Source organism: Dermochelys coriacea, chromosome 12 (assembly GCF_009764565.3).
Source record: "Dermochelys coriacea isolate rDerCor1 chromosome 12, rDerCor1.pri.v4, whole genome shotgun sequence".
NCBI classification, from domain to species: Eukaryota; Metazoa; Chordata; order Testudines; family Dermochelyidae; genus Dermochelys; species Dermochelys coriacea.
The window spans coordinates 211,505-224,531 of NC_050079.1; the positions used below are offsets into that span (position 1 = coordinate 211,505).

At 50.8% G+C, this 13,027-nt stretch overlaps 1 non-coding gene across 1 annotated transcript; it reads right to left on the reverse strand.

Moving 5' to 3' along the window:
* Window positions 1–6,037: 6,037 nt before the first annotated feature.
* TRNAN-AUU lies at window positions 6,038–6,111 on the reverse strand. Its single transcript has one exon. It is a non-coding gene; the product is annotated as a tRNA-Asn (tRNA).
* Window positions 6,112–13,027: the final 6,916 nt, after the last annotated feature.

Sequence of the window (13,027 nt, forward strand, 5' to 3'; positions counted from 1 at the left end):
TCCATCAGCCGGGGCAGGCCAGGCTGCGGCCGGGACTCAGATGGGGGCAGCATGGCTGCACTTCCCTGACGAGGCATGAGGCAGGCCAAAGGCTTTGCACAGCCAAAAGGGAAGTGGGAGGGAGACGTCTTCGAGCTGGCATGTCTTGTCCGTTTCTCCCTTGCCGCTTGAATGGAGGCAGGAAGGGAGTGAAACATTCCCAGCTGAAGGTTTTGTGCTCAGCCGTGAGGATTAAGCCCAAGCCCCCGGCGTGGCTGCTGGGAGATGGGATTCTAAGTGGCATCCAGCGCGCTCTGAGGGCCACCAGCTGAAACCACTGAGGCCAAAAGGGACAATTTTGCAGTGGCAAAAAGGGGCCTTTGAGGCTCCCATCAGGTCTTGAGGAGCAAAGAAGTAGCCCAGGCTTATCGCGTCCCCTGGGTGGGCTCAAACCACCATCCTCTCGGTTAACAACTGAATGCGCTGACCCATTGCACCACAGAGACACAAGCCTGTAGTGAGCGCAAAAGTCCCTAGCACAAAGGTCTCCCGGCTCCAGCACTCACCTGTGGCGGGAAGCAGAGCACCGGGGCTGGGAGCTGGTGAAGAAGATCGGGCTGGGGCCGGGCTGCTCAGTTTTCCGCCACTGCCAGTGAGTGCGGGGGGGGGGTTCCCTTTCCCTTTCCCCAACCCCAGCCCCTGAGCGACATGGCTGGGTCCAGGGCAAGGGAAGCAGAGCCGGCTGCTCCCAGCCCCCCGCTAATGCCCTGGGCCACTCTGGGCCTCTGGGGCCCCCAAAAGTGCCCCCCATAGCTCCTGCCTCCCAGACCCTGGGGGGAGAGGGAGGCCTGGGGCCCCACACAGCCCCCCAGAGGGCGGGCTGCATAGGGCATTCAAATGGCTAGGGACAGCCCTGAATGTGGTCATGTGGTTTTCCCAAACTCAGGCTTGATTCTCTTTCCCTGTTACTAGAAGGTCTCATTGGCTCTCCCCCCCCACCCCCACCCCCCGCACAGCTGGGGAATGGAGACATGAGGCCTTTTCCCCTGGCAGAAGAGTGATGCCTGCCTAGCGAGTGAGGGTCAGAGAATCATAGAATATCAGGGTTGGAAGGGACCTCAGGAGGTATCTAGTCCAACCCCCTGCTCAAAGCAGGACCAACCCCCAACTAAATCATCCCAGCCAGGGCTTTGTCAAGTCTGACCTTAAAAACTTCTAAGGAAGGAGATTCCACCACCTCCCTAGATAATGCATTCCAGTCTTTCACCACCCTCCTAGTGAAAAAGTTTTTCCTAATATCCCATCTAAACCTCCCCCACTGCATCTTGAGATCATTACTTCTTGTTCTGTCATATGCTACCACTGAGAACAGTCTAGATCCATCCTCTTTGGAACCCCCTTTCAGGTAGCTGAAAACAGCTATCAAATCCCCCCTCCTTCTTCTCTTCTGCAGACTAAACAATCCCAGTTCCCTCAGCCTCTCCTCATAAATCATGTGCCCCAGTCCCCTAATCATTTTTGTTGCCTTCCGCTGGACTCTTTCCAATTTTTCAACATCCTTCTGGTACTGTGGGATCCAAAACTGGATACAGTACTCCAGATGAGCCCTCACCCCTGTCGAATAGAGGGGAACGATCACGTCCCTCGATCTGCTGGCAATGCCCCTACTTATACATCCCAAAATGCCATTGGCCTTCTTGGCAACAAGGGCACACTGTTGACTCATATCCAGCTTCTTGTCCACTGTAACCCCTAGGTCCTTTTCTGCAGAACTGCTGCCAAGCCATTCGGTCCCAAGTCTGTAGCAGTGCATGGGATTCTTCCGTCCTATGTGCAAGACTTTGCACTTGTCCTTGTTGAACCTCATCAGATTTCTTTTGTCCCAATCCTCTCATTTGTCTAGGGCCCTCTGTATCCAATCCCTACCCTCCAGCATATCTACCTCTCCTCCCAGTTTAGTGTCATCTGCAAACTTGCTGAGAGTGCAATCCACACCATCCTCCAGATCATTTATGAAGATATTGAACAAAACCGGCCCGAGGACCGACCTTTGGGACACTCCACTTGATACCGGCTGCCAGCTAGATATGGAGTCATTGATCACTACGCGTTGAGCCTGACAATCTAGCCAACTTTCTATCCATCTTATAGTCCATTCATCCAGCCCATACTTTTTTAACTTGCTGGCAAGAATACTGTGGGAGACTGTGTCAAAAGCTTTGCCAAAGTCAAGGAACAACACATCCACTGCTTTCCCCTCATCCACAGAGCCAGTTATCTCGTCATAGAAGGCAATTAGATTAGTCAGGCATGACTTGCCCTTGGTGAATCCATTTTGACTGTTCCTGATCAATTTCCTCTCCTCTAAGTGCTTCAAATTTGATTCCTTGAGGACCTGCTCCATGATTTTTCCAGGGACTGAGGTGAGGCTGACTGGCCTGTAGTTCCCAGGATCCTCCTTCTTCCCTTTTTGAAAGATGGGCACAACATTCGCCTTTTTCCAGTCGTCCGGGACTTTCCCTGATCGCCATGAGTTTTCAAAGATAATGGCCAATGGCTCTGCAATCACATCCGCCAACTTCTTTAGCACTCTCGGATGCAGTGCATCCGGCCCCATGGACTTGTGCTCGTCCAGCTTTTCTAAATAGTCCTGAACCACTTCTTTCTCCACAGAGGGCTGGTCATCTCCTCCCCATGCTGTGCTGCCCAGTGCAGTCGTCTGGGAACTGACCTTGTTTGTGAAGAGAGAGGCAAAAAAAGCATTGAGTACATTAGCTTTTTCCACATCCTCTATCACTAGGTTGCCTCCCTCATTCAGTAAGGGGACCACACCTTCCTTGACTTTCTTCTTGTTGCTAACATACCTGAAGAAACCCTTCTTGTTACTCTTAACATCTCTTGCTAGCTGCAACTCCACGTGTGATTTGGTCTTCCTGATTTCACTCCTGCATGCCCGAGCAATATTTTTATACTCTTCCCTGGTCATTTGTCCAATCTTCCACTTCTTGTAAGCTTCTTTTTTCTGTTTGGGGGACCCCACACTCTGGGCAGGCTAAGTGCAGATCTCTGCCCTTTACTCAGCCAAGAAGGAATGTTTTTCACTAACATCCCAAGTGTGCAAGTCCGTCCCCGCAGAGCAGCCCCACGCTCTGCGCTCCCTGAGTCCCAGGGAGAAGGGACCTTCTGCGGCTGGAATCCTGCCCGGCTGGTACCTTGAACCCTGGGCTGAGCCCATGCAAGAAAGGGAAGTGAGGGAGCTTGGAGCTCTCTGTCACCACCTGCTGGAGAGAAGAGGGAATTGACTGAGCGACGTCCTGGCAAACCTGGTGGCGGAACTTTGTGACTTTGTCCTCACCCATAACTATTTCACATTTGGGGACAATGTATACCTTCAAATCAGTGGCACTGCTACGGGTACCCGCATGGCCCCACAGTATGCCAACATTTTTATGGCTTACTTAGAACAACGCTTCCTCAGCTCTCATCCCCTAATGCCCCTACTCTACTTGTGCTATATTGATGACATCTTCATCATCTGAACCCATGGAAAAGAAGCCCTTGAGGAATTCCACCAGGATTTCAACAATTTCCATCCCACCATCAACCTCAGCCTGGACTAGTCTACACAAGAGATCCATTTCCTGGACACTATCGTGCTAATAAGTGATGGTCACATAAACACCACCCTATACCGGAAACCTAAAACCTCACCAACGCATCATCAAGGATCAACAAGCTATCCTGAAGGATGACCCATCACTCTCACAGATTTTGGGAGACAGGCCAGTCCTTGCTTACAGACAGCTCTCCAACCTGAAGCAAATACTCACCAGCAACCACACACCACACAACAGAACCACTAACCCAGGAACCTATTCTTGCAACAAAGCCCGTTGCCAACTCTGTCCACATATCTATTCCGGGGACACCATCATAGGGCCTAATCACATCAGCCATACTATCAGAGGCTCGTTCACCTGCACATCTACCAATGTGATATATCATAGAATCATAGAATCATAGAATATCAGGGTTGGAAGGGACCCCAGAAGGTCATCTAGTCCAACCCCCTGCTCAAAGCAGGACCAAGTCCCAGTTAAATCATCCCAGCCAGGGCTTTGTCAAGCCTGACCTTAAAAACCTCTAAGGAAGGAGATTCTACCACCTCCCTAGGTAACGCATTCCAGTGTTTCACCACCCTCTTAGTGAAAAAGTTTTTCCTAATATCCAATCTAAACCTCCCCCATTGCAACTTGAGACCATTACTCCTCGTTCTGTCATCTGCTACCATTGAGAACAGTCTAGAGCCATCCTCTTTGAAACCCCCTTTCAGGTAGTTGAAAGCAGCTATCAAATCCCCCCTCATTCTTCTCTTCTGCAGACTAAACAATCCCAGCTCCCTCAGCCTCTCCTCATAAGTCATGTGCTCTAGACCCCTAATCATTTTCGTTGCCCTTCGTTGTACTCTTTCCAATTTATCCACATCCTTCCTGTAGTGTGGGGCCCAAAACTGGACACAGTACTCCAGATGAGGCCTCACCAGTGTCGAATAGAGGGGAACGATCACGTCCCTCGATCTGCTCGCTATGCCCCTACTTATACATCCCAAAATGCCATTGGCCTTCTTGGCAACAAGGGCACACTGCTGACTCATATCCAGCTTCTCGTCCACTGTCACCCCTAGGTCCTTTTCCGCAGAACTGCTGCCGAGCCATTCGAGCCATATATGCCATCATGTGCCAGCAATGCCCCTCTGCCATGTACATTGGTCAAACTGGACAGTCTCTACATAAAAAAAATAAATGGACACAAATCACACATCAAGAATTATAACATTCAAAAACCAGTTGGAGAACATTTCAATCTCTTTGGTCACTCGATTACAGACCTAAAAGTGGCAATTCTTCAACAAAAAACTTCATAAACAGACACCACCGAGAGACTGCTGAATTGGAATTAATTTGCAAACTGGATACAATTAACTTAGGCTTGAATAGAGACTGGGAGTGGATGGGTCATTACACAAAGTAAAACTATTTCCCCATGATTATTCCCCCCACTCCCATTGTTCCTCAGATATTCTTGTCAACTGCTGAAAATGGCCCACCTTGATTATCACTACAAAAGATTTTCCCCACCCCTGCTCTCCTGCTGATAATAGCTCACCTTAATGATCACTCTCATTACAGTCCGATGAAGTGAGCTGTAGCTCACGAAAGCTTATGCTCTAATAAATTTGTTAGTCTCTAAGGTGCCACAAGTCCTCCTTTTCTTTTTGCGAATACAGACTAACACGGCTGCTACTCTGAAACCTCTCATTACAGTGTGTATGGTAACACCCATTGTTTCATGTTCTCTGTGTATATAAATTTTCCCACTGTATTTTCCACTTAATGCATCCAATGAAGTGAGCTTGTAGCTCACAAAAGATTATGCTCAAATAAATTTGTTACTCTCTAAGGGGCCACAAGTACTCCTTTTCTTCCTGGCTAATTTAAATCTCACCTTGTTCTCTGCCTGCAGGCTACCCTGGAGAGCTGGGGAGAGGCCTGAGCGCAGCAGCTCCTTATTTGCATATTAAAAATGGCAGTTTGGAGCCATTGGGGTGAAATGTGAGTAAATTTTGGGGCTGGGACCCACCTGTCTAGTGCAGGTGGTTGGGAGCCTGGCTGAGCAGAGCCTGGCCCTGACAGGGTGTGTGGTCACCTTCAGCTGGGAGCACGTTGCCCAGCTTGGGGAACGTGCGCCAAGGATTTGCAAAGAGGTTAGGGAGAGATTGTGTGTGTATCTGTCTCTTGCAGTGTGGACGCGGGGTGAGGAGGGGAAGGGAAGGGATTGAAATGTGCCCAGCTGAAGGTTTTGCACTTGGTCTTGAGGATTAAGCCTGAGCCCCCAGCATGGCTGCTGGAAGATGGGTTTCTGAGTCGCATCCAGAGCACTCTGAGGGCCACCAGTTGAAAGCACTGAGGCCAAGAAAGTCTGTTTTGAGGTGGCAAAAAGGGGCCTTTCAGGCTCCCAGCACATCTCGCCAAACAAGGAAATAGCACAGGATTACCACCGTCCCTGGGAGGGCTCGAACCACCATCCTCTCGGTTAATAGCCAAACACGCTGACCGATTGCGCCACAGAGACACCCAGAGACATGGCTGCTCTTACCCAGGCTGTGCAACCTGCACATCTGCTGTCCGTGCTAGAGCTTGCAAGGTGCTAGTCCAGACAGGACCGGATTCACCATGGCACCAACGGCTCCATGGTGCCGGGCCCAAGCTCAGACGGGCCCATAACACTCACTTCCTCCCCTCTCGCAGGGCTGCAGAAGTGGAGCCTCGGAGCAGCAGGGATCCAGCCTGGGAGCTGAGCCAACAGAGCCAGCCCTGGAGCAGGGAACGAACTAAATTTCCCAGCATTCCCTTGGCCACCATCCACAGGAAAGGGAGCGGGAGGGAGTGGGGAAGCTGAGACCCCAAGTGCTGCAGCTTGCTGTCAATGGGGAGCTTTCTGCTCAAAGGGGGTGGTGCTGTGAATGGGGAACAAGTGTGCCCAAGGAGTAGAAGGCTTTGGCCCGGATATCACCCTCAAAGACTTCCCCAGGCTGGATGAGGGATGCTGGTGTGACCTCGCCTGGCAGCCCCCAAAGGAGGAACTGGGTGGACTGAATGGACAGTGCCCCTCTCTGTCTGAAGCCTAGCAAGGGAGGTCTGTGGATCCCACTTAAAATGAAAATTAAAGGAGGGGAGGCTCTACTAGAGGACCTGAGCAGCTGTAGATACAGTACCAGGCCCGTCGGAGGGTTTCCATGTCTGAGCCACGGAAATTGAAATTGGCTTTTCCTTTCTAGATTTATCCAATATTCAGAAAGGGAATCGAGCACCTGCCTTCCACATTGGAACACTCTCAAAATTCAGGAGTGCTCAAGCTCAATTTGGGCTACTGTTACTTCATTTCTCCCCAATCAAATATGCTGATCCACTGTAACGTGCTGTGGAAAAAGTAGGTTAAAATTGAGCTACAAATGCTGGTATCTCCCCAGCACTAACTCGGACTGGAATTGCTATTTTCAACAGCTATTGTCATTTGGTTTAGTTTTGTTTGTTGAAAGGGAAGACAGTAATATTGCACTGACAAATTCCCCATTGAAACAAAGAGTGGAAGAAAAGAATAACAAAGGCAGCTCAACTTTTCCTCATTTATGTAGGACAGTCTTATCATACAGATCCAGATATCCTTCAATCACACAAGCTGAAAATTGTCCCACTTTAACGCAGTTCTGTAAGCATGCAGGGACCAGTCCTGTCTGTGTTCTGTGCACATCCAAAATTCCTCCTGAATTCAGAAGGACCTTGCTTTTGTGACCATACTTACTACCTGATATTTTCAGCCCTTGTAAGCGAAGCAGGTTTACATTTCGTAATTGGGCAGGAGGCCTCTCAGAAAAAGTTAGGTGTTGTCAAAGGTGTTGCTTATTCACTGGGTAATGTGAGACCTGCCTGTTACAATAGTAAACCACTGCAGTATAGAATGCGCTTTGCTCCCAGAGTCTGGAATGAGGTCCTTTGATTCTGTACGCGGCCCATTAAAGATAATGAAAAGACTCCCACTCACTTCAACAAGCTTTGGACAAAACTGGTTATACACAGGGTAACTCCACTGTCTTCACAGGGTCCTGGTCCCACAGCAGAAAGGGGCCACGTGAGCTTGTTGCAGAGCTGCTGCTCAGGGATGGGAACTTCCTGGTTCCCCAGCCTCCAAAATCATCCCGGCTGAACTTTCTGCACAACTACATGCTAGCTGAGTGTGCGTGGGAATTGGTGGCCTCTGCAGCAGGTGATGGGCAACTCAGCTACTTAAAGCCATGGCCTAGAGGAGGGAAGCGCTTAATTGCAGAGTCTGCTGCTGCCTAGGGCCAGTGCTGAGGATTTAGAGGCCCTAGTGCCGCCGTTGCAAGGTTCAAGCATGCTCAGCCTTGGAATTGCCACCTCTCCCTCGACTAGTAGCGGCAGCTATCTTAGGCTGGCCTCTGACATTTGGCCCCATGGCTAGAGTCAGAGAAGCTGCAGGTGGCTTTGTGAGTATTGGGGGCCATAAAGCTAGAGCAGATAAAGAAACTGGAATTAACCTCAAGGAACAGAGGTCACCCATAGGAAAGGAATGTCAAGGGGAGCACGGAAAGAGGAAGCAGGTCAGGCTTGCATTGGGACAATAGTCCCAGCTGGTTGGGGAGCATGTCCAAAGTAGAAAGGAAACAAGCATGGGGAGAGGTGGTGGTGACCAGGCAGTAGACTAGCCTGTAGATGGGAGCAGAGGGAGAAAGGCTGGTGTCTTCAGATTCCCAAGGGCTAAGTCCTCACTTTGGGGAAATGGTGTTTGCAAGGGGCTTGCTCCAATGGCAGGATGGGCACTGGGGAGGGGATTTGTCAGAACTGACCAGACATCTGCTGGCTTTGGATCGTGGAGCTGAGAGGGGGACCACACACAGTGACTGGTGACATGGGGTGGCACTGGAGACGTGGCTATAGAAGGTCTGAATGAGGAAGGAGATAAATATGTGGGGGGCTTCCCTGATCACTAGGAAAGTTCTGCTCACTGTGGACACTGGTAAACCCACATGGGTAGAGCTCAATGAGAAGAACTGGGGGCTAAGGGAGCTGTGTATGGCAATACAGATAGTCATGTAGAGGTGTGTGATCAAAATGAAAAATGTCTCTGAGATTCAGTACCGGGTACACTAGGGCACCAATGGCCCTTCCACACCAGGCCCATGCTCAGAGCCCACAATGACGACATAGGGGCCCAAAAATATGTTTGGCGCTGGAGCCCACAAAAGATGAATCTGCCCCTAAATCCACTTGCTGGGGGCTGGAGGCTGTGGGTGAAGACCCAGCAGAGTGGTGCAGCGGCAGTGTGCTGGGCCCATAACTCAGAGATTGGTGGATCGAAGCCATCTTCTGCTAGGAATGTGCTTGTTTCTTTTTGCTCTGGGCCTTCACGCGAGGCAGTGACCAGCAGAACGCCAAGAGCCTCAGCCAGGAGGCCAGAGGTGGCTGAGGTGGGGGCCTGCCAGGGAGCTCCCCGGCACCTCTGGCTGCCTGGGCTGAAGGCAAGAGGCCTGCGTGTGGTGAGGGCTCCTGTTCCGGCCTGAGGCAGCCGCGCTTCCTCGTCCCCTTCTCCCACCTGCACGGGCAGGCGGCTTCTGTGTAGAACAGGAGGGAGGCTCTCGGGACACTACACAGCTCTGTGTGGCTGTCAGGGGAAAGAGCCGAGGTTCCCGACTCGAGCTGCCATTGACTCGCACGGTTCTGTGCTCCGTCAGCAGGGACAGGCCAGGCTGCGGCCAGGACTCAGGCGGGGGCAGCATGGCCGTGCATCCCTGATGAGGCATGAGGCAGGCCAAGGGTTTTGCGCAGCCAAAAGGGAAGTGAGAGAGAGGCGTCTTCTAGCCGGCACGTCTTGTCCGTTTCTCTCTTGCTGCTTGAGTGGAGGCGGGAAGGGAGCAAAACATGCCAGGTTCAAGGTTTTGCACTCGGCCATGAGGATTGACCCCAAGCCCCTCGTGTGGCTTCTGGGAGATGGGTTTCTGAGTTACATCCAGCACACTCTGAGGGCCACTAGCTGAAACCACTGAGGCCAAGAGGGACAGTTTTCAGGTGGCAAAAGGGAAACTTTGAAGCTCCCAGCAGGTCTTGGGGAGCAAAGAAGTAGCACAGGGTTACCACCGTCCCTGGGTGGTCTCAAACACCAATCTTTCACTTTACAGCCGAACGTGCTGACCGATTGTGCCACAGAGACACCTAGATGCTGGTGTACTGTTACCAAAGCTGCTGCCTAGCAGCCTGCATGTGTGGGGCAGAGTGTTGGGGTGCGGGAGCAAGTGAGGGGTGCAGGCTTTGGGGGGGATGTTGGGTGCAGGATGGGGCTCTGGGCTGGGGCAGAGTGTTGAGGTGCGGGGTCTGGAGGGAGCTCCGGGCTCGGGGTTGGGGTGCACGCTCCAGCTGGGAGGTGCTTACCAGAGGCGGCTCCCAGTCAGCAGCTGGCTGCTGGCATGTCTGTGCATGCGGCCCCCGGGAGGGAAGGGAGCAGCGGGTCTCGGTGCGCTGACCACACCTGCAAGTGCCACCCCTACAGCTCCCATTGGCCAGTTCCAAGCCAATGGGAGCTGCGGGGACAGTTCTGGGGATGGGGGCAGCGCATGGAGCTGCCTCACCCCCTGCTTTCCCCACAGGACACAGAGATGTGCCAGCAGCCAGCCGGGTCTGGGAGGGGCCTGGGGCCAGGGCAGGCAGGCAGCCTTTGAGCCCCACTGCGCTGCTGGACTTTTAGCCGCTCAGAGATCGGGATTGACTGGCCGAGGCTCCAGGATCAACCAGTCAATTGCAATTGACAGGTGGTGACCACTGTTATAAGGAGTAAATTGAAATGGCCACGCGATGGTGCCAGAGGCTAACAAATGAAAAGCCCCAAGATCCCTCACTCCTCATTGACTCTGAACAGGAGTTTATTTCAAATCCCTTTAGTTCTGTGGCTGGAAAAATATAAGGTTCAAGTGATTTCAAGAGTGGTGACACTGGGGTTATGGATGTCGTAACCGAATCTCAGACTGAATAATGATTTTAGATCTGATTTCTGGCAGCTTCCCAAAAGCAAACCCAATTGGTTCTTTGTGATCCTGGGCAGCAGGGGTTCCCCTTCATCTTCTGGGGAACCTCTCTGGATCCCACTGTCAGTTCTCCTCGATTTTCCAGCACTTCAGGTGCTTCTGACTCCTTGGGGAGGTTTTCCTTGCAAGGTCTGAGTGTGAATCTTTGTGTGTAGGAAACAAAGAGTGTGGAACTGTCACTGAGCTGAAGGACGGAAATGGTTAATTGAGAGAGATGGGGGAAGAATAAAATACTCCCAGAAGCAGAGGTGATGGAATGCGGGGAAGGGAGTGGGGCCTGGCCCCCAAATTTTAAAGGTTGGGGAGACTATGCTCTCCAACTCCTTACCGACCCTAAGGTCAAGTGTCCGCAGGAGATGGTGGAGAGGAGCAAACAGGGACGGGGTCTTGGGGAGTGTCATAAATATAAAGGGAAGGGTAAACACCTTTAAAATCCCTCCTGGCCAGAGGAAAAATCCTTTCACCAGTAAAGGGTTGAGAAGCTAGGATAACCTCGCTGGCACTTGACCACAATGACCAATGAGGGGACAAGATACTTTCAAAGCTGGAGGGAGGGAGAAACAAAGGGTCTGTGTCTGTCTGTGTGATGTTTTTGCCGGGGACAGAACAGGAATGGAGTCTTAGAACTTAGTAAGTATCGAGCTAGATATCCATTAGATTATGATTTCTTTAAATGGCTGAGAAATTAGACTGTGCTGAATAGAATGGATATTCTTGTCTTTGTGTCTTTTTGTAACTTAAGGTTTTGCCTAGAGGGATTTTCTAGGTTTTTATCTAATTATCCTGTAAGGTATTTACCATCCTGATTTTACAGAAGTGATTCTTTTTATCTTTTCTTATATTAAAATTCTTCTTGTAAGACATTGAATGCTTTTTTCATTGTTCTTAAGATCCAAGGGTTTGGGTCAGTGGTCACCTATGCAAATTGGTGAGGATTTTTATCAAGCCTTCCCCAGGCAGAGGGGTGCAAGGTTTTAGTGAGGATTTTGGGGGGAAAGATGTTTCCAAAGAACACTTTCTCAAAAATAAACCCAGACATTTGATCGTGGCAGTGGAAGTCCAGGGGCAAAAGGTAAAATAGTTTGTACCTTGGAGAAGTTTTAACCTAATCTGGTAAAAGTAGGCTTAGGGGGTTTTCATGCAGGTCCCCACATCTGTACCCTAGAATTCAGAGTGGGGAAGGAACCTTGACAGGGAGGTGGGGCGATGTGGGGTTGGGATCTTGGGGGGAGGGTGGGGACTCAGGGGGAAGGGGTTGGGCCACAGTTTGGGTGCTTGTGACACCCACACTTTTAGGGGGCTTCCGCAGCTCTGGCCCACAAGGATATCAAAAGATTAGCAGGCTACTGTTTTAGGTGCTCAGTGCCCACTCCCAGCCAGTTCCCGCCTGCACCCCCACCTGCTAGCAGGCCTGGCCCACAAGCTCCTCCTCTTCTCCTTCAGCTCCTCCCACCTGCCAGTGATCAGGTGTGTGGGAGGAGTGGGGAGAGGAAGAAATAGGTCGGTATGGCAAGAGGCTGGACAGGGGTGGGGAGCAGGGCCTGAGATGGAGCAGGGGTCAAGCAACCCCCAGGAACTCTCAAAGGCAACGCCTCTGAGTACAGAAGCCTTCCCTGTGTTATACCAGTAAAATAAAAACCAGCAGAATCTTATTAAAGGGGAAAAGGCAAAATGCCACATTTATTGTGAATACAGAAAGAATCATAGTAAGCAGTTAGTTATAGCTATAACATTCCATTCAATTTCATATTTATTCACACATTCATTCATACACACACACACACACAGTTTCTGCAAGGTTGTTATCATAGTTACCAGCCTTAGAGTTGCTCATGCCAAGCCACTGGCCAGGTAGCCTGGATATGAGGGGGGAGCAGGGCCTTATCAGATGCTCATCTGACGCTCCTGGAAGTTGGTTTGCAGAATCAGACTCCAAAGTTCTCACTTTCTAGAGTCTATTTTTGTAGGAATTTCTTCCTATGCCAGTCTATGGGAATTGCTCCATCATGCTGATGCTGAATCAATCAGCCGATGGTACATTCCTGACAGCTCCGTGCTGCCAGATGTTATCTTGTTCTTTGGTTCTCCCATCCTTGAAGCTGTTGGGTGGATTCCAGTCTGCCCTCCGGGGGTCCTCTGGTTATTTCCACTTGATGCCTTCTTCAGTCGATGGACACTGGATTCTTAGCCTGGCACCTCCCTGATCATTCAGTTGTTATCCACACCAAGCATCCATCCACATACATCCTCTATCTCTATTTTAATCACAATTGTTAACAAAGCAAGATGAATACAACAAAAGGGCGGGGAGTCTCTGGGAGCTGTTTCTGTTGTTACAGGGTATTGCTTTGAGTCTCTTTCTGTGTGAGTAGTTGTTGTTCCAAAGAATTGCTT